The sequence below is a fragment of the Pelodiscus sinensis genome, chromosome 5, assembly GCF_052426305.1.
Source record: "Pelodiscus sinensis isolate ZL-2025 chromosome 5, ASM5242630v1, whole genome shotgun sequence".
Classification (NCBI taxonomy): domain Eukaryota; kingdom Metazoa; phylum Chordata; order Testudines; family Trionychidae; genus Pelodiscus; species Pelodiscus sinensis.
In genome coordinates, this window is record NC_143056.1 from 131409924 (window position 1) to 131431925 (window position 22002).

The following is a 22002-nucleotide window of genomic DNA, read 5'->3' on the forward strand; positions in this document are numbered from 1 at the left end:
TGAAAAGTCCCAGTTGCTTTAACCCATCTTCATATGGGACCCATTCCAAACCCCTAATCATTTTAGTTGCCCTTTTCTGAACCCTTTCCAAGGCCAAAATATTTTTTTTGAGGTGAGGAGACCACATCTGTACACAGTATTCAAGATGAGGGTGTACCATAGTTTTATATAGGGGCAGTAAGATATGCTGTCTTATTTTCTATCCCTTTCTTAATAATTCCTAGCATCCTATTTGCCTTTTTGACTGCCGCTGCCCACTGTGTGGAAGTTTTCAGAGAACTATCCATGATAACTCTCTTTCCTGATTTGTCGTAGCCAAATTAGCCCCCATCATACTGCACGTATAGTTGGGTTTTTTTTCCCGATGTGCATTACTTTACACTTATACACACTAAATTTCATTTGCCATTTTTTTGCCCAATCACTCAGTTTGGTGAGATCTTTTTGGAGTCCCTCACAGTCTGTTTCTGTCTTGACTATCCTAAGCATTGTTCCCCCAGGGAAGCAGGAGTACAGATTTTTAAATAACTACCCTGTTATTTCAAAATAATAGGCTTGGTAGTGTAGACACTCTGCTTATTATTTTGAAATAATGGGGGGGGGGTGAAGTGGGGAGATTACTTTGAATTAATTCCCTAGTGTAGACAAGGGCTAGAAGTTCATCTCCATCTATCCCACATGGAACTGGCTGGAGCCCCCACACACTGACCTGGGAAATTCACACACTACCCCATGACAGTCAATGCTTCGCCGTTTGCAGGCACAGAGTCTGAGTTAGAAAATAAATTTGAATAAACGGGAGGGAAGGAACTCAGCATTAATTTGGGAAAAAAACACAAACAGAGCTCAGAAACAAAACCATGAGTAAAAGTGCCATCTCAAGAAGGCTGGGCAGTGTCTTTTCCTCTCTGCACTTGGGCTGAGGTGGAGATGGATACAGGAGATAGACTTGTTGAGAATCTCTGGGTTAGGTTAAAAGGGGTAAAAAACAAGGATGATGTCATGCTAGGGGTCTACTCCAGATCACCTACCCTACCCAGGCAGAAGAAGTGGATCAGGCATTTTTTAAACAACTCACAAAATCAGCCAAAGCTCAGGATTTGGTGGTGATGGGGGACTTCCACTATTCAGACATATGTTGGGAAGCTAACACAGTAGGGCACAGATTGTCCAGTAAGTTTTTGGATTGTATAGGATACCTTTTTTTATTCCAGAAGAGTGAGAAAACACCTGGGTGAGGGGGGCTGTTTTAGATTTGATTTTAACAAATAAGGAGGAACTGCTTGAGAGTTTGAAAGTGGAAGGCAGCTTGGGTGAAAGTGATCATGAAATCATAGAGTTCATGATTCTAAGCAATGGTAAAAGGCAGAACAGCAAAATGAAGACAATGGATTTCAGGAAGGCAGATTTTAGTAAAATCAGAAAGCTGGTAGGTAAGGTCCCCATGGGAAGCAAGACTAAGAGGAAAAACAACTGAAGAGAGTTGCCAGTTTTTCAAAGGGACATTATTAAGGGTACAAAAGAAAACTATTCCGCTGCATAGGAAAGTTAGAAAGTATGGCAAGAGACCACCTTGGCTTAACCAGAAGATCTTGCATGATCTAAAAATAAAAAATGAGTCATTAAAAAGTGGAAACTAGGGCATATTATAAGTAAATAACACAAATATGCAGAGGCAAGATTAGAAAAGCAAAGTCACAGAATGAGCTCAGTCTAACTAGAGACATAAAGGGAAACAAGAAGACATTTTACAAATTAGAAGCAAGAGGAAGTCCAAAGACAGGGTAGACCCACTGCTCAGTGAGGAGGGAGAAACAGTGACATGAAACTTGGAAATGGCAGAGGTGCTTAATGACTTCTTTGTTTCAGTTTTCGTCAATATTGATGGTGACAGGATGCTAACATAGTGAATGCTAGTAGAAATGGGGTAGGTTTAGAAGTTGAAATAAAAGAACAAATTAAAAATTACTTGTAAAAGTTAGATGTCTGCAAGTCACCAGGGCCTGATGAAATGCATCCTAGAATACTGAAAGAGCTGATAGAGGAGGTATCTCAGCCTTTAGCTATCATCTCTGAAAAACATGGAAGTCAGGAGAGATTACAGAAGACTGGAAAAAGGAAAATCTAGTGCCCATCTATAAAAAGGGAAATAAGAACAACCCAAGAAGCCACAGACCAGTCAGTTTAACTTCTGTGCCAGGGAAGATAATGGAGCAAGCAATTAAGGAATTCATCTGCAAACACCTGGAAGAAAATAAGGTGCTAGGTAACAGCCAGAATGGATTTGTAAACAACAAATCATATCAAATCAATCTGATAGCTTTCTTTAACATGATAACATGTCTTGTGGATAAGGGAGAAACAGTGGTCGTGGTATACCTAGCCTTTAGTAAAGCATTTGATATGGGCTGGCATGACCTTCTTTTTATCAATAAAATAGGGAAATAAAACCTAGACAGGGCTACTGTAAGGTGGGTGCATAACTGGCTAGATAACTGTTCTCAGAGAATAGTTATTGGTTCAGTCATGCTGGAAGGCTGTAAGTGGGGTTCATAGGGGTCTGTTTTGGGACTGGTTATGTTCAACGACTTCATCAGTGGTTTAGATATTGACATAGAGAGTATGTTTATTAACAGGGCTTGCCAAGCGGTGGTGAGCCCCGCTCACCAGCCGCACGATTCGGCACGCTGTGCACGTGCAGACCGTGCTGCGCAGCTGTGCCAGCTTGTAATCTACTTGCCACGGATTAGTAGATTACATTAATTGTCGAGCCCTGCTTATTAAGTTTGCGGATGATACCAAGCAGGGAGAGGTTGCAAGTGCTTTGGAAGATAGATCAAAATTCAAAACGATTTGGACAAACTGGAAAAATAGTCTGAGGTTAATAGGATGAAGTTCAATAAAGACAAATGCAAAGTATTCCACTTAGGGAAGAACAATCCATTTCCCAATACAGAATAGGAAGCGACTGCCTAGGAAGGAGTCCTGCAGAAAGGGATCTAGGGGTCAGAGAGGACCACAAGATAAATATGAGTCAATGTTGCAGAAAAGCAAACATGATTCTGGGATGCATTAACAGGAGGGTTGTGAGCAAGACAGGAGAAGTCATTCTTCTGCTCTATTCTGCATTGATTAGGCCTCATGGAGTATTGTGTCCAGTTCTGGGCACCACATTTCAAGCAAGATATGGAGAAACTGGAGAAGGTCCAGAGAAGAGCAACAAAAATGATGAAAGGTCTAGAAAACAGGTGCGATGAGAGAAGACTGAAAGAATTGGGCTTGTTTAGTTTAGAAAAGAGAAGACTGAGAGGGGATACGATAGCGGTTTTCAGGTATCTAAAAGGGTGTCACAGGGAGGAGGGAGGAAAATTGTTCTCCTTGACCTCTGAGGATAGGACAAGAAGCAATGGGCTTAAATTGGAGCAAGGGAGGTTTAGGTTGGACATTAGGAAAGTCTTTGTACCTGTCAGGGTGGTTAAACACTGGAATAAATTGCCTAGGGAGGTTGTGGAATCTCTATCACTGGAGATATTTAAGAGCAGGTTAGACAGACACCTGTCAGGGATGACTCAGATGGTGCTTGGTCCTGCCGTGAGGGCAGGGGACTGGACTCGATGACCTCTTGAGGTCCCTTCCAGTTCTAGTGTTCTATTATTCTATGATTCAGGTTACTTCCCTGTTATGTGTCCTCCTTACTTTACCATTCACACATTCACGACCCATTTCTCCTTTAGTCTGTACATTCCCTCATACAACCGATGGAGAGATTTTATTTGCCAGTTTTGGTTAGTCTTCTATGGCAGGCCTGGGACCATAAGTGAGGCATGTAGTTTTGTGACTGAGTTTTAGAAGCACTCCCAAATAATTAATTTGGATGAATAATATGGATACAGTATGTATATATATATATAGGTTATATGAGTACATATGTGTGCCTATGACACAACCTTACAAGGGTTTGTTTTTCAGCTAGAAGAGTTACCCAGTATTGCCTGGGTCCATCAGGGCAGGAAGCTGGCAGTGCGGCGAGTGCAGGAGTCAGGGTAGAGCCTTGCAGATCTGGGGGGGGGTAGGACAGAAGCTTGTGGGGGGGGGGGTGAGAGAGAGAGAGAGGGAGAGGTGTGGTGGATGAGGACAGGGCTCATGGTGGGGTAACATCCAGTGGGGCTTTCTGGCCTGGCTAGCGGGCCCCTCCACTCCGGTCAGTGGGATCTTTCCCGCCCAGCCCTCCTGATTGCCAGGGGCCTTCTTTCCCGCCTCAGCGGCTCCCCCATGCCAGCAGCCAGGAATATTCTGCTCCCATTCGATCAGCCTCATTTTGCACAGACACTATAATTGACAGTTTTTTCCCTCCCCCTCCTCCTATTTTTCTGCTTTATATTTGAACCTCTGTGCCTCTTGCTCAATATTTGTCAGCTGAAGAAGTGGGTGGTGTCCATGAAAGCTCGTGAGTGCCTGTATTTTTCGTTAGCGTCTTAAAGATACTACAGTGAGACCGGTTGTTTTTTAAGTTTTTCTTCCAGGTGGCATTTATCTGTTTTTGGGAAATTCCATGTGTTAATGCGTTAATCCTTGTTAACCTGCTGAATCAGGGTTTTTCAATTTCAAATTCTTTTTTAATCACTACCCTACGAGCAAATGGCAGCTTCTTGTTTTCCAATCTGCTCTGTGAACTCTCCATTTTCCCCCTTCATTTTATTCAGTGAAAGTACTATTTGCTACTTCTCCCTCTTGTGCACTTACTTGTCCCGTTTTGACAGACACCAGTCTAGGTTTTAGTTTAACTGGAACCAGGCTTTTATCATATGGGTGTGGTTGCACTGCAGTGGGCCAGGTCTCATCTTCTAATTTTGCCAAGGCCACCTTTTTCCATACCTGAAGCCTGCTGTTGATGACCAATGTTTATAACAGGGGACAGCACATCTCTTTGGAGTAAGCTTCTCACAGTTTTTCCCAACGTTCTATGCTTTCTGTGTCTGGATTGCTCACTGCCCTGTTAGACAAGCAGGAGGGCTCTGGTCCAGGGCTCTGATCTTTCTCTTGCGTCTTTTAACCCTCTCTTTATTTCTGTTACTTGCCCCACCAATTCTGTGGCGTGTTGTCTTAACCATTTAATAGCCATCATTACAGTTTGCAGCATTCCACACGTCAAGGCTACAGTCTGTGCTCAAGCCTTACAAATTATATTACATGTTTCTTCCCCGCTATAGTTTTGAAATCCATATGCACCTTTTGTACTAGCAGCCTTGCATGGCTATAACATATAACAGTCTATGAGGATTTTCAGGAGGGGTTAAGGGGTTCCATGGCTCATGGCTTGGTGTCGTGTTAGATCGCAATTCCAACAGAGGTAAAGCTCGCTTGCTTACAGATCTCATTGGGGTCACCAATGTAGTAGTCAGGATTCACTAGTGTGGGGTCCTGACAGGTCTCCTGTTCTGTCGGTGATGATGACCATCCACTGCATACTTGGCTCTTCTGCGTGTTGTGTTGGTTGCACAAGTAGCCAACATAGCAGACACCGAAAGAGCCTCCAAAGACCACAAAACCAGGTAAGGGTCAAAGGAAGCAGGCCAAACTTAGTGTAGACAAAGCACCTGTCATGGGGTCACAGACGGCCCTTTGGGGGTGCCTCCTGGGGTGCTGATATAGCCACTGCCACTCACCTTCCTGCTCTCTGGGGCTTCTCACCATCTAGTCCTGCTGGGCCAGCCCCCTGTTCTCCCCCAGCCCAGTGCCTGAACTAAGATCCCTGCCCCCACCGAGCAGCAGTACAGACGCTGAATCTCTTCAGGTCCAAAGAGAGTGCAGTTTCGGGCCCAGGTTCCTGGGATACTCCTCCCCAAATGGGACCAAGTCCCCTGAAGGAATTACTTAGGTAAGCCCCCTTTAGCAATGAAAGGGGAAAAGTACACACTGGTGGTTCCCCCGCTCCAGGTAATAATTATTACACTGGATTCGATAGTAAGTAAATAAAAGTGGTTTCATTAAGTAGAAGCAGTCGGATTTAAGTGGTAATAAGTGAGAACAGGCAGAGCAAAGCAGGTTACAAATCAAAAGAAACAAAAAAGCTTGGCTAATTCTACACTGAAACCTCAGTACAGACTCTTCAAACTCACCCTGAAACCACCTTTCCAGCTGCCCCTCCAATCCAGGGCTGTCTCTGCTGGGGCACTGGGGTCTTCTGCTCCTTCCCTGAGGTGCAGCCCAGACAAAAGACCAAGGCCCCTGCTCTCCTGTTCCTTTTTAAAGAATTGAGGCCACTCCCCACCAACCACTGCTCAGACTTAGGACAAAAGAGATTGTTTAACAGTTGCTCATCAAGACACTGAGGGTGACACCCTTGATGCCTCTCGTTCACACATTTAACACCCCCACAAGATTCCTCCTCCATTTGTCTAATTTATCTTACACATCCAAGTAAAATAAACAGAACCAGAGGGTCGTGACATGCAGATTGATGGGTTACATGAGATCATTTGCTCAAAGCACCTTTGAGTGTTGTATAGTGGTGTCCATACGCCCATTTCACAAAGTCCTTGTTTCCCTGGTGCCCAGTTGCACAGCTGTGTGTTCCTATCCAACCTGAGACCCAACTTCTTTCATTCTAGATCTAATGAACATAGCACATGAGATTCACTTACTAAGCCTCATATCCCATTCTTTGGCGCCAACCACCCCCTCCAGCCAGCCAGCTCTGATGCCCTGGAGCTGGATTGGAGCTGGCACCTTTAGAGGGGAAAAGCTCCTCCTCCCATTCCTTTCCCCCTACGCCATCAGGTCCTCTTCTCTGAGGCTGCTCAGATCCAGTGCCCCTAGAGGGGAAAGGCTGCATGTCCCACCCCCATCCCTGAGAACAGTGGGGATAGCCCCTGTCTATATAATCCTGTGGAGACCCCCTCTGGAGTTGGAGAACTGACAGGTCCTGCTTACACATGGGACAGGAAGGCGTGTCCATTAGCATACAGAATGGAGAACAGCATTTCCAAAGCAAGAACCGCACTGAGCTCTGGGACACAGAAAGCAGGGAAGCATTGGCCAAATGGGAAATCTTTGCTCCATATGCTAACAAACCCACATCTGCACACACCCCCAGATCAGTCATTATCCGTCCAATTCTAGTCATAAATCCTCTCTTGGCATCTAAAACACTGCAGCTGCCTAATTGCATTATGAGTTCCCTGGAGGGAACACCGCCCATATGATCAGTTCCTGTTGTCTAGCATGAAACAAACAACTTCGGGATGCTCCCTGGAACTGTCCATGTACCCTTAACAAATTTAGTGCCCCCCTTGAACCATTGTTGTTTCCCTGCAAAAACCCCTCCTCATGCTCCAGCCATCTGATGCCGGGATCTGAATTCTGTACCAGTTCCACTGGGACTTCATCTGCTTGGGTCTGATTGTGCTGGGAGCTCTCTCTGCCTGTCTCCAACACTCTGGACCCCCAGCTACCAGCACCATCTGGGAACCCTGATCCCTTCAAGCTTCATGGAGTGATGGACTCTCCCCCCCCCCCCCGCCCAGGTCCATCCTCCTGACCCTGCCTTGCGTGATCAGTTCTGGCTTCTTAGCTCTAAGCTTTGTAATCAGATTTCAGTTAGATTTAATATTGTAACGGGTGTGTTGGTCTGGTTCCCCTTGTAGGGTTACCACCGGGAATAAAGAGCTTTCATGGTTAAACCAGGTTTTAGCCAGGTTGGGCTGGCCCAGAATGGAATCCCTGGCCTCTGTTTGTCAGAGTCTGGACATGGATGACAGAGGAGGGATCACTTGATGATTCCCTGTTCTCTCCTCTGGGGTATCTGGCATTGGCCACTGTCGGCAGTGGCCGTTCTTATGTTAAGCTGGTTACATTGCCAGCCCTCTCTAGCTGGTTACATCTCTCTCTCTCTCTCTCTCCCTCTCCCCCTAGTTCTTTTTGGGTATTGTTTTTCGCTTCCCCATTCACTAACCTTCTTCCTGCCCCACCCCTTGCAACCAGAGCCCCAAGACCTATTCCCCTGTAGCCAGAGCCCCACGCCCCCCAACCTAACCTGGAAATACCCTGAGTGCCTTCCCCCCTTCACCAGAGGAGACCTGGGCTGGTCAGGTATATTTTTCCCATCAGTGACTAGCTGATCACTAGTGGGAATTGGAAGGAGGGGCATGCAAAAGCTCAGGGTATATATAATTGGTCTTTCTTATTTGTTTGAATTCCATCTGTCTCCATTTAGCTGCATGCACGTGTCTGACAATTGGGGAATCTCGGTGCTGTTGATTTTACTTTCCATTTCACTCTGCTCCCTCCCTGTGTAACATTCCTAATTCCTTCCTGTCCACCCCCACTTTCGTGTTCCTCTCTTTTCAGATAACACGTCTCTTTCCTCTGAGCTCTGGTGTCTCCTCTCCAGTCAGTGCCCTGGAACCCCACACGTCCTAGGAGAGCATCTATAGCCCCTGGACTAGCACAGGATGGACCCCCTGCCTCTGCTCCTCTACCTGTGCGCAGGTAAGTGCCAGCCACAGGCACTGGGAAGAGCTGGGATCCTCCTCACAGGTGCCCAGCGAGTGCCCCTCTGGCAGGGGGATGGGAGCAGCTGGAGTCTCAGGACTCCTGGGTCCTGTCCTAGGCTGGCTCTGGGAGAGGAGTGGGGTCTGGTGGGTTACAGCCTGGGGCCTGTGCACCGGGACTCCTGGGTTCTCTCCTTAGCCCTCGTGTCAAGAGGGAGGCTGGTAATCCGGACTCTTAGATTTTGTTCCCCCAGGCTAGGTCTACACTACAAAGTGAAATCAGAAAAAGAAACATACTCTGTGATGCACAAATTGAGTATCTTTTTCTGACTGACTTTCGAAAGAGGCTCTTGTGAAATTTGGAGCATTTACACGGCACCAAATTTTGGAAAACCTTCCTCTTTCGACACGTCCCTTCTTCCTAGTAGAAGGAAAATGTCTGCGTTTTCGAAACATTTTCTGAAAAAATGGACGTGTTCCTTGGACATGGCATTGCTTTTCTGGAATAGCTCCAGTATCCCAGAAAAGTACTGCAGTCTTGACGTAGCCCCAGACTCTGTCACAGGTGCATCTCCCCTTCGCTGTGGAGCTGTCTGTTCAGTAGGGTGTGGGGCTGGCAGAGCTGTCCTGAGTGTTTATGGGGCCCTATGTAGTATTATAGAACTGATGCCCCTATGCCCAAATTGCTTTTAGAAACACAAACAGAAGCTTACCTGCCACATACCATTTGTTAAAACCATTTTAACCAAATTCAACCTACTCTAATTCTGGCCAACCATATCTGCCCCCAGTTTTAAAACCTGTTTAAAACATTTTACAAAAATGTCTAATATGGTTTGTGAGGCTGCAGTCTCATATTTTCTATATAAATGGTTTTGCATATAGAAATATGCATAACTCAAACACGCAAAACAGGGGTAGTACTCTTTCATTGTAAAACTTGTCATTCTCTGTCATGATCATGAGGGTTAGCCAGCAGCCTGGGGACTAAGGGGTTAATTATGTCCCTTACCTAGCCAGGTGGAATGGCCAATAGGAATGTAGGTAGGAATTTCAAACTGGGACAAAGGAATTTTTGGTTTTCCCCCCTCCTTTGTCCTGAGCAGTTCTCTCCAGCTATTGAGGGGGATAGACACTATGTCTCCCTCCAAGAAAAGACTTTCTTTACTTTCTATAAGTAGGGTAAAGTTTAGATAAATCCGTCAGGTTTTATTGTTTTATGGTTTGTGTATGGGATCTGATGTCTGTGCACTTTTTAAGAAATGTTTTGGCTTTTTTTTGTAACTTAAGTTCTAGGCCTATGGAGTTTCTCCATGAGTATATTTTGTTATTATTCCATCTAGTCATTATGTTTGCAACAGGAATATTGTGGTGATAATAAAAGTTTTCTCTTTTCTTTTTATTAACCTGGTACTGGTTAATAGGGTGTCCTGGTTTGTACTTTAGGGGTGAGATTTCCCAAGTGATCTTTCCCCTGATTTTTCACATCAATACTTGGGTGGTGGCAGTGGAAGTTTTATTCCCAAAATCTAGGGTTTTTAAAGATTTTGGGGGGAAGTTTTATACCAAAGCCTGGTTGATAAGGCTTAGGGGTTCATTTGCTGACTCCCTCCTCTACATTTATTGTTCCAGAGTGGCGAAGGAGCCATGACATCCCCTGAAAGCAAAAATTCCATTTGTGCACATAGAAATGTGAAATTAAAAATATTAAATGGAAACCTCTTTTATTAATTTACGACTTCTAGTGAAAGCCATTGGTGGTACTTAAGGCCCGGTAATGGCTTGGTGCTCAAACCTAAACTGTGATTAATCCTATGAATACATATGAGCATGCTGGAATCCATCTTGAATTGGTAGTTTTTGCAGGGCATGGGGAAGGGGAAGGAGAATGTTTCCCTTACTCTTCGTGACTACCAGGAATATCAGTATAAGCGGAGTCACTCTCAGAGTTTGATTTGGCATGTCTTAACTAGACCTACTAAATCAAAGACCAGAAGCTCAATCTCCAGTGCAGCAAATACAAACATGGCCCAAAGAAAATAATCTTCTTGGTAGTTTTTGCAAGCAGTTTGCTGTAACCGTGAAGGGAGTGTGAGGGTATGTCTACACTTGCACCCTAGTTTCAATGAGGGATGCAAATGTAGGCATTGAAATAATCAATGAAGCCGGGATGTAAATATCCCATGCTTCATTAGCATAATCTTGACTGCACTCTATTCCGATCGCCAGCTGATTCAAAAGTGAAAGTCCTTTCCAGGCCACATTAGTTCGAATCAAACCCCTTGTTTCGAACTAACGTTACTCCTCAAAAAATGATTTGGACAAACTGGAAAAATGGTCTGGGGTTAATAGGATGAAGTTCAATAAAGACAAATGCAAGGGACTCCACTTAGGAAAGAACAATCCATTTCACACATACCAAATGGGAAGCAACTGCCTAGGAAGGAATACTGCAGAAAGGGATCTAGGGGTCATAGTGGACCACAAGCTAAATATGAGTCAACAGTGTGATGCTGTTGCAAAAAAGCCAACATGATTCTGGGATGCATTCACAGGAGTGTTGTGAGCAAGATATGAGATGTCATTCTTCTGCTCTTCTCTGCACTGATTAGGCCTCAATTGGAGTATTGTGTTCAGTTCTGGGTACCACATCTCAAGAAAGATGTGGAGAAATTGGAGAAGGTCCAGAGATGAGCAAGAAAAATGATGGAAGGTCTAGAAAACAGGAGATGAGGGAAGACTGAAAGAACTGAGCTTGTTTAGTTTAGAAAAGAGAAGACTGAGAGGGGAAACGATAGCAGTTTTCAAGTATCTAAAAGGGTGTCACAGAGACGAGGGAGGAAAATTGTTCTCCTGAGCCCACAGTTACTGCATTTGTGTGAAAAGTGGCAGTGTTGGGGTATATTTGAAAACAACAAGTAGTCCTATGGCACCTTAGGAACAGCAAAAATATATCTAGCATCATGAGCTTTCATGGGCAAAATCCCCTTTTCCAGATGAACTGGAAACTGGCCTGAAAAATAATAGGAACCCAGAATTTATAACAGAAAAGGAAGGAAAGAAAAAACCCTGTCAATAGTAGTACCCATACTAATGAGGCTAATTAAGTGGGCTGGAAATGTTCCATACTTAACTTTTGCTGTAAATGAGGTGTTACTTGCATGGAAAGCTGTGGTGTGTTTGGTTACACACAGAAAGTTGTTAAGAGTCATATACCCCTCTTCGCAAATCTCCCTGTTAGTCACATTCATACTTGTTTTGGGGCTGGGTTATGACATTCACCTGATTAAACCTATCTGCCCTGTTCCAATCAAAACACATACCCATGCTGTTATTCCCTGGACTTTCCACGGGATACAGTTTCTTCTGGTCTTCTATTTCTATTCTGAGCTAGCAATTCTCTCCACAGCTTCTTTTGCTCTCTCTGCAGCTTTCCTGACTCTGTCTCCAGCAGCCAGCTCTTCTATTTGCCTTGCCAAGACTTTTTTTTTTTTTTAACCAGTTCAGAACTTTCTTCAGCTGCTTTCTTCAGTTCAACACTCCTTTCTTTAGCTTCTCCTGCTAGTCCTGGAAGGAAGAGGAATCCAGATCTTTGGAAAGACAAGAATGTGGCATCACTGGGTTTAGGAATACTGGGGGGATGTGGAACCAAAGCCAAACAGAAATTCTGAGAAGGGAGGAGAGCGTGGACACGGTCCAGCCCTCTAGCAGTGAGCTCAGGGGAGAGGCGTGATGCTGCGTCCTTGCATTGTCCGTGGAAACAGGAGTGACTATGCAGAACTCAAATATGCTTGATGCAAACCAGGACCAGTAGCCGCTCGCTGGAAAGCTTGTCATGCCCTGACTGACTACTGTATCTGTGCGGGTCGTTCTGGTTTGTGAGGTTAGAAATATGAAGTGAATATGAAGCAGGGACCCGCAGGGGGAAGGCGGAGACATGCCACCGGGGAGCCCAGCTCTCTGCAGTGCGCAGGAGCCAGAAACCCCGAAGCCTGCCATGAAACCCCATGGCATGAGCTTCTGGGTGAGCAGATGGGGCCGGAGAAGAGCCCATCAACTCTCTACCCTCTCGCCAGCAGGACCCTTGGCAGGTGCAAGGAGGAGGGGAGGAGACAGGGGACACTAAATGAGAGCAGCCCCTTAGCCATGCATAACACCCACAGGGCACCTGAGAATGGTGCCTCTAATTTCAGGTGCCCTGCTAGGCCCATATGCAGGAATTTTTTTTCGGGGGGGGGGGGTGTGCTTTTTTGGTAAATGTGGACTGCGATATTTTAGGGGTGGGGGGACTGAGGACGGGGGCTGTTCCGGGTGCTGTGTCAGCAGGATCTGGGCAACTGCCTGGGAGGATGGGCTGACTCCTCCCCTCATGCTTCTTTGGGGGACCATGAAGTGGGTGTGTTTGCACCCTTTGCGCCCCCTCTTCATACGGCCCTGACTACTCAGTGGCTCGTGTTGCATATCCTGATGAACAGACCTGCCGACGGGTGCGAGGGGGAGATGCTGTTTGCAATGGCTCGGTCCATCTGTAAAACCACAGCCACTTCTGCCTGCTTCAATGACACATCCACTTCGTGAGGCCCGGGCTGGGGGGCAGGCTTTGGGGGGGCTGAGGATGAGGGGGATGGGCTGGGACAGACTAGGAAATGGGGCCTGAAAAAGGATGAAGGGAAGACTGGGGAGGCCACTTCAACTCCTCCCCCATCTTCAGCTCCCTTGCCCCCAGACCTCACCACCCAGCCCCACGATTCTGCCCCCCCACCCCCACTTTGCCCCATTTCAGCTCCTCCTGCAGCTCCGGGTGGGGGGGGGGGAAGGTGGGTGTCTTTACCATCTTCCAGGTCTAAAGGGGGCAGTTCCAAGGGGACTCTCCTTCACAGGGCTGGGTTTGCAGGGATGGAGAGGGCAGAAGGGAGGGGAGTGCTACAGCAGGGGAGTTGGCTACGCTGTGCATTAGGGACTTGCTTTTGCTACTGATTGGCTGCCTGGTGTTGTGTGTGTGGCATGAGTTTGGTGGGTCTCAGCTCTGATTCCCATGACACAAGCTTACCAGCCCCCGTCCCCCCTGCGCTAATTCAGAGACTTGGTAGAGAGACTGAGAATGACATGAGCCAAGGAGCTCCCAGTGCAATGCTGCAGCCAGTGCTTGGAGGCATACGCAGGGGAATCTCTGGTAGGAGCAGAGATGATATTTTATTCTGCATTTCGATCTGGTGCGACCGCTGCTGGACTCCTGTGGCCAGTTCTGCAGCCCACTGCTCAATAAGGATGTTGATAAATTCGAGGGGGCTCAGAGAACAGCTGTGAGACTGACCGAAGCATTAGAAAACCACCTGATGCAATCCCATCGCTCCATCTATCGCTATTTAGATTAACCAAGCAAAGGTGAAGGGGGCTGATCTTGAACTGTAGATACTGACCTGGGGAACAAATGTCTGATGATGGGCTCTTCAGTCCAGCACAGAAAAGTCTAACACGGCCCAGTGGCTGGAAGCTGAAGTGAAACACGTTCACACTGGAAATACAATGGACATTTTTAACCAGTGAGAGCAATCACCCACAGGAACAATGTACTGAGATTGTGGTGATTCCCTTGTAGAAATGTCTCTAGCTCTGGATATTTGTGCAATGTGCTGCAGGCCATGGGGGCTAGTGTGGCTATTATGTGGCTGAACCTGAGTGCATGACCTATGATTTGGCAAAGCAAGAATATAAGGTTAAGCAGTCAAAAGCTATTTTATCAAACCACTTTGTTATATTCTTTGGAAAATAATGACTCAGTAGATCAGGAAACACAGTAAAGGGGCTGCTATACAAAGGGATAAGAATGAGAGGAATTTGCACTGTTTGGATTACAGCCACCTGGCCAAGATTGTTTCTTTGGAACTGAGGACGAAAGCCAAAGACAACGGAGACAAATGATTAATGACATAACAAAGGGAAGAACAGCTGAAGCTGCTCTGTTAAAAAAAAGTAAACATTCTAGTCCACAATTGTCAAGTATATTTTTAAATGTTTAATGTTTAATGGTCTACTCTTTTTAAAAAATGCCTCCCAATTTACAGCTTTTCCACATTTAATGTTACATCCTGTGGTCATGCTAATCACTCCCTTAATATTTGTATTAGGTTATGTTTGTACTGCCAAATAAAAAACAACAAAATTTCTAAATTGATTCTACAATGTATTTTGGAGAGTTTGTCTGTTGTTTGATCAAGAACTCCCCCCAAGTTTGGTCGGCAGCTTCCTCTTCTCGTAACGTAATGGAAGCTCAGGGTTTGGTTGTGGCAGGAAAATGGGAATGGGAATGCTTCTCATAAAACCAAAGAGAAGAGAGAGAATCACCAAAGCAAGCAAAGCCCTCAGAACTGACATAACTCAGCGGCTAGTTGATAACTGGATTGATGACTGATTAAAAGACAGGAAATAAAGGGTAGGAATAAATGGTCAGTTTTCCGAGTGGAGAGAGGTAGCTAGTGGGGTCCCCCAACGGTCTATCCTGGGACCCATCCTATTCAACTTATTTGTAAATGATCTAGAGAAAGGGGTAAACAGTGAGGTGACAAAATTTGCAGATAATACCAAACTGCTCAAGATAGTTAAGACCAAAGCAGACTGTGAAGAACTCCAAAAAGATCTCACCAAACTAAGTGATTGGGCAACAAAATGGCAAATGAAATGTAATGTTGATAAATGTAAAGTAAAGCACATTGGAAAATATAATCAATGCAATATGATGAAGACTAATTTGACTACAACTACTCAAGAGAGAGCTCTTGGAGTCATTGTGGATAGTCCTCTGGAAACATCCATTCAGTGTACAGCCGCAGTCAAAAAAGCAAACTATGTTAGGAATCATTAAAAAAGGGATAGAGAATAAGACAGAAAATATCTTATTGCCTCTACATAAATCCATGGTACGCCCACAACTTGAATATGGTATGCAGATGTGGTTGCCTCATCTCAAAAAAGATATATTGGCATTGGAAAAGGTTCCAAAAGCCTTTGGAACGGGTCCCATATGAAGAAAGATTAAAAAGACTTGGACTTTTCAGCTTAGAATAGAGGAGACTAAGGAGGGGGATATGATAACGGTCTATAAAATCAAGACTGGTGTAGAAAAAGTGAATAAGGAAGAGTTATTTACTTATTTCTGCAATATTAGAACTAGGGGGCACAAAAAAATGAATAAGCAGCAAGTTTAAAACAAACAAAAGGAAGTTTTTCTTCACTCAGCACACAGTAAATCTGTGGAACTCCTTGCCAGAGGATGTGGTGAAGACTAGGACTGTCACAGGGTTCAAAAAAGAGCTAGATGGATTCATGGAGGTTAGGTCCGTCAATGGCTATTAGCCAGGATGGGTAGGAATGGTGTCCCCAGCCTCTGTTTCTCTGTAGGTGGGAGACAGGGGAGGGATCACATGAGGATTTCCTGTTGTGTTCCCTCCCTCTGGGGCATCTGGCATTGGCCACTGTTGCAGACAGGATACTGGGCTAGATGGACCGTTGGTCTGACCCAGTCTGGCCATTCTTATGTTCTTACTGTTGAAAGAGACCGAACCAGAGGTGAAAATGAGCTGGTGCACCCCAGTGTGCTGCTGTGGTCAGAAGGAGCCAGCAGGCTGGGGCGCTTGGCTTCAGAAGGAGGCAGTGAGTGCTCCCAGCCTGGCCCCTGGGGATCAGCTACCAGCTGTCACATTGAGCAGCCTGCAGCCAGGCAGGTGAAACCATCTGGGACTGACCCAGTTCTAAGCCCATTTACCAGGAGTCCTTTTAGGAAGACCGAGGGGGCTGAAACTCCCCCACCCCTCCAGTTTCATTCAAAGATGTTACTGGCTGTTCCCCTTCATCACTGTCAGGGAGCGAGGGGAAAGTGCCCAATTTGCTGCATGGCTCACTTTGGCTGGGGAGGGAAGGGGGCAGATGAGCTGGGCACTTTGCTCTTGCTCCTTGACAGGGACTGGAGGGAGAACAGCAAGTCGCTTCAGCCCCCCCCCAAACTCCTTAACCTCACACATGCACCCCCTGCCCTGTCCCCTGCACCTCTTCATGTCCCCATCACCTGCCTTGAGCCCCACCCCACCCCGACCCCTGCACCCCTACACCGCAGTCCCTGAGTCTCCCCCAGCCAATGCTTTGTCTTGACTCCTGCTCCCCTTCATACTCACCCCAACCTCCTGCCCTGAGCCCCCCACATCCCAACCCCCAGCTCTCAGTCACTCGCCTGTCCTCCACAGGGGAAGCTCTAACTGGAGACTGTTTAACCCCTGCAGTGCTGGCCCCCGGCTGTGGATACAGTGTGGATGTGGAGGGACCCACCATCTTCCAGGTGTCAGGTGTGGGGTTCACACAGAGCACAGTGCAGTTCGGGAGCACCTGCTCTGGAAGGTAAGGGCCGAATATGGGACCCCACATGACTGGAGCCCAATGCTAAGGGGCCTGTTTAGCTGGGCTGCCCCACCTGGGCCCCACTCCCCTGGGTGTGATGGGGCATCCCCGACACTCCCTGTTTTCTCCCCACAGGCTGAGCGTCGAGGACCTGCAGCAGATGGGAGATGAGAATGTAACCAGCAAATTCTACACATGTGACCCGGGCTCCGTGTGCTGCCAGAAGAGCCCCACCCAGAGTAGGACCCTGTGCTGTGGGTGCAGCAATAGGACGGGGGTGGGAGCCAGGACCCATGGGTTCTGTCCCCAGCTCTGGGAGGGGAGTGGGGTCTAGAGTGGAGGGTGCAGGATTGGGAGGGGAGCCTGGACTCCTGGATCCTAGGCCCAGCTGTGGTGGTGTGTCCCAGTGGTCAGAGCTGGGTGTTAGGCGTTCTCCGGCCTATCCTCCGCGCTGGGACAGGAGTGGGGTTGATTTGCTCACCTCTCTCCTTCCTCAGGGCCCTCTGATGCCATGAACACGTCCCTCGGTTTGTCTCCGGCTGCCCGAGGCCCCCAACCCCTGGTAGGTACCACGCCCAGGGGAGGTGGGTGCTGGGACCCGGGTCCCCCCAAAGGCCACTGCTCACAGATGGTGGTAACTGGGCGGTGTTAGCGTGGCTGGAGCAGTGGTGCAGAGGTGACTACTGGGTGATGTCTGTGGATGGCTCAGAGTGGCCGCTCAACTCACGGTGGGGCCTCAAACATCCTGTGGTCAGGCCTGGAGTGGGGCAGCAGCAGGGTCCCTCTGCCTCCCCCCTGCACTGACTGTGGCAGCAGGAGCCGGAGCGACCCAGCAGCCTGCTCCATGCCACCCCACCACCCTCCCCCAGCCCCAGGGGGCTCTGCTTCCTGCCGTGGTGAATGGGGGGGACCCCTGCTGCCACCCCGCTTGTGAGGGATGGAGGCAAGTGTCCGATGTTGCCACGGTAACTGTGATTGTGACCTAGCGCAGCAGGAAGTGTTGTAACTGGGTTGTCGCCAGAGCGACAGCGACCAAACCCCAACCCCAGCCCTGAAGCTGCATCCTTCCAGGCCAGTCAGAGGGCGGGGCTGCCACGCCACAGCCCAGCCCTGCTGGAGAGCGTAGGCACCTGTGGGAAGGCGATGCCTTCCCTTGCCTGTGGCACCTGCACCCACGGCTGCAGCCCCAAAGCCCCTGTGTTCAGGCCGGCGGACGGGGGGCAAAGAGGGGAACTGCCCCAGGGCCTGGTGATTTTTAAGGGGTCTGGAGCTCTGGCAGCTGCTGGTCAGCTCCATCTACCTGAGGCCCTGTCCCCTCTGGGGGTGTGGAGCCCACACCCCCCCCCCAGACACACACCTTGCCCCAGGGGCCCATGGTGGCTGTCGGCCCTGCTGCCTGCGTTAATCCCGCCCTGGCAGGAGCTGGGGGAGGCAATTAATGACTCCTGCTTCCTTCTGCACCAGACCCTCCGGAAACTGCAGCACAGCCCAGGCACCCAGCCAGGTGAGGAGTTAAAGCAGGGTGGGTGGGGGGTACTCACGCCCTGGGGTATGGGTGGGTGCCCAGGCAATAGGAGCTGGAGGGAAGATGGGTCTAGATGGGCCCCTGTGTCTGATAGGGGGTCAGATACCAGCCTAGAGGGGCCGATTGGAGATGGGTGCATTTTTCCCTCCATGTTCTTCTGTCAGTGCCCCTCATTGCAGGGAGGGGATGACACTGCAACAGAGGGGCCATTGGTCTGATCGAGGTGGCTGACAGGGTGCGTGTGCATGGGCCCATGGCTCTGGTCTAGGTCTATCCGAGGGGTTTTCTCAGTCCCTGTGGTGGTGAGTCAGGACGCACGTCTTCCCTGTCACCTCAGAGTGCTTCAGACTCAACGCAGACATCGCGCTCCTCATCGACGGCTCGAGCAGCATCCTACCCAGGGACTTTGCAAAGATGAAGACGTTTCTCTCTGAGATCATGAAGAGTTTCCGTAGCACCGACACGCAGGTAACAGGCAGAGGCGAAACCTGCCTATTTACCCTGGCCCTGGCCCAGTGCCCCAGAGCAGCAATGGATTTTACATCCAAAACCAGAAAGAAATTCCCACTGAACCAACTACCCCCAAATGTCTGTCCCAGCCCTTAACTGAGTCTGATTCCAGCTTCTCTAACCCTTCGCCCCTCGGGCTGTTTCTCTCTTTCCCCGGCCTCCCCTTGCAGTTCGCACTCATGCAGTACTCCAATAAATTTAAAGAGCACTTCAACTTCACGGAGTACAGGAGAAATCGTGACCTCAACGTCCTTGTCCAAGGAATTGAGAAGATTCACGGAACAACGCACACGGCCAGCGCCATCCGGAAAGTGGTGTAGGTATCACGCCCTCCCTGTGTGGGCTCCACAGGGAAAGGGCTGACAGGGCCCGCAAGCTAGATAAAGGGTCTCAACGCTCCTGGGCTCTTTCCCCAGCTGTGGGACGGACTGGGGACTAGTAGTACTGAGGGGAGGGAGAGAGCTGGGCATCAGGACCCCTGGGCTCTGTCCCTAACTCTGGGAGGTGGGTGGGCACTAGTAGGTTAGAGCAGAGCCAGGAGCAAGGACTCCAGGGATCTATGGCCAGCCCTGAGCCTCTGTTGCTGTGTGACTTTAAGCAAGTCACAGCCATGCTCTCTGCCTCAGTTTCCCCAATTACAACATGGAGACAATGTCACTGACCTCTCTTATAAAGGACTTTGCTATTGGGAATGCCAAGGCAGTGGATGGGAGCTAGTGGTTATGTATCACTCACCCTCCCATGTGTTCCCCACCTCCACCGCTTTTCCAGGCGGGAGCTGTTCACCTCTGAGAGCGGCGCTCGGGAGGAGGCCACCAAGGTTCTCATTGTGATCACAGATGGGCAGAAAAATGAAGACCCACTTTCTTATTCAGACGTTATTCCGGAGGTGGAGAGAGCTGGGATCATTCGCTATGCCGTCGGGGTGAGCCGCAGCTGGTAGAGAACTAGAGTGTATCTGAGGCCATGTCTAGAGACTGTGTGTGGGGGGAGGGGACAGTTCCCATCTGGTTAGGGAAACAAACTGAGGCTGGGTTGTCACTGGGCCAATGTGCGACTTTATAGAAGAGCGGAAACTCCTGTTGGTCAGGTTGAGAGGCGCTTTCCAGTTTAGACGTCACGTTTTCCACATGCTGACTCCAATGGCCATGAAATGTTGTTTGCCTCTTAGAGACACAGGTTAGGTTTTAGGCTCCAAATCTGGGATCATTTGAGGAAGGGGTTCCTGAAATACAGCCTCCCCCCCTCCCCAGCTAAACAGCAAAGTCACCTGGTTCTTATAAAGTCTTTTTTAAACACACACCCTGGGGCTCACACAGCGGCTCTGATCCTTCGCAAACTGGTCTCAGTCAGTTGACATTGATCTCCGTTAAACTGTTGGGTAGAAGAGATTGAGATGGGCAGCAGCAGCAAAGGGAGGTTTACACAACACACATAAGTCCAATTAAGTTACATCGTCCCACAGCCAGGGCAGTAATTAAATCAGGTTTTTACATCCACATCACTCTCCCTTTTAACGCTACCTTGGCGTTTCAAAAGGGCAGCCCTGCACAGCTGAGCCTGGGCTCAGCTGTGTGGGGCTGCCCCTTTGAAGTACCGCATTTCTCCCCCTCTGCTGCATCTATCAGATAAAGGCAGCAAGGGCGGGAATCGACTAGTCGACCAACTATCCGAAAAACGTTTGCTAATCAGATAGTTGACTAGTCCTTAACATCCTTAATCCACGCTACAAGGCATCATCAAAGGCACTAAGCGGGCAGACGCTTCCTGTAGCTGCGTGCTGAGGCTAGCTGAGACACATGCTCAAAGGGACTTCTCTCTACAGCCACATCTCACACACCACCCTCCACTGCCGCCGTGTGCTCTGGTTGCCCTAGTGGACACCCAGCACTGATAACACAGAGCCGGAGCTGCTGCAAAGCAGTGCCAGGCTCACGGGCCTTGTGCTGCGCCTCATGGCGCAGTTCATCCAAAGTGCCCCCACGGCACTTCAGGTGATTAATCCTGCTTGGACCGGACGGCCCTTCACTCAGGCCTTGTCACTCATGATGCATCAAATTCCCCTCCCTACCCCGCACACCGTGAATGCTGCTTCTGGCGCTGGGAGGCCCGGGCCCTGCTGCTGATATAATACATGGAACATGGTGCTGAAATGAGACTGGCTCTATAACTCCAGGGCCCTTCTCCTCACACCACAGTGAGACTTGTGGTCAGCTACTCCAGTGGGCCCCTCTTCCCCATCCACTGCCACTGGGTAAGACAGTCCTTGGGGCAGTCGGGTTTGTGCCCAGGGCTCTGGGCTGTGACTGACACTGCTGCCCTGGTTTCCCCTGCACCTTCCTCTATTCCATGAAGGTTGGCCAGGACTTCGCCAGCGAAGCTGCCCGACAGGAACTCCATGAGATTGCTTCTGAGCGCAGCTACCAGCACGTCTTGCGGGTGGACAATTTTAATGTCTTTGAGTGCATTAAGAACAAGCTGCAGGAGAAGATCTTCTTCAAAGCAGGTACCAGTTCTGGGCGTTGGGGTCACCTTGGCTCTGGGGCCCTAGAGATGGGCCAGGGAGTGGCTGGGACTCCAGAGTGGGGAGTAGTGTGAGCCTGTGACGGGGCGGGTGGGACATACCTGTACGGGAGCAGTGGGAACCCGAGTTTCAGCAACATCCCCAGGACATCAACATAGCCAGAGGCTTATCTGAGTAAGAACAAAGCCAAAGATTCCCCCTCTCCCTCGAGGTGGCTGTATCTAGGTAGAGCCAACCCATGCTGGTCTTTGGGGGCCCCTGCGGAGGCTGACTGAGACCTGTTGCCCCCACATGCACTGTGGCAGCAGTAGCTGGAGCAACCCAGCAGCCTGCTCGACCCGGCCCCAGCACCCACCCCCAGCTTGTTGTGCTCTGCAACACTTCAGCAGTGGGAAGTGGAGCTCCCAGGTCCCAGGCTGCTCCCCCCAGCCCTGCATCGGGCATGCGGGGGCCAGGGTGCTCTTCTTGCCGCCGCTGGGCTGAGCTGGTTTGCAGATGGGCGGTGGAGCGGAGCAGGCTGCGGGGTCACCTCAATCCCGCTGCTGCTGTGAGTGCATGGGGGG

At 48.9% G+C, this 22002-nt stretch overlaps 1 long non-coding RNA gene and 1 pseudogene across 2 annotated transcripts in view; one reads left to right on the top strand and one right to left on the bottom strand.

Annotated features, from left to right (window-relative positions):
- The first annotated feature begins 8010 nt into the window (after positions 1-8010).
- The window catches only part of LOC106732928 (integrin alpha-D-like), a 29495-nt pseudogene continuing 15503 nt past the window's right edge, over positions 8011-22002 (top strand). The window contains exons 1-8 of the transcript XR_016349746.1: positions 8011-8490; positions 16766-16880; positions 17016-17119; positions 17378-17442; positions 18697-18873; positions 19086-19231; positions 19687-19840; positions 21271-21421. The product of XR_016349746.1 is annotated as an integrin alpha-D-like (transcript). The remainder of the gene's footprint in view (positions 8491-16765; positions 16881-17015; positions 17120-17377; positions 17443-18696; positions 18874-19085; positions 19232-19686; positions 19841-21270; positions 21422-22002) is intronic.
- Positions 11409-18019, bottom strand: LOC142829385 (uncharacterized). Its single transcript, XR_012903771.2, has 3 exons — positions 17362-18019; positions 13913-14007; positions 11409-12082 (listed from the first exon to the last, which is right to left on the bottom strand). It is a non-coding gene; the product is annotated as an uncharacterized LOC142829385 (long non-coding RNA).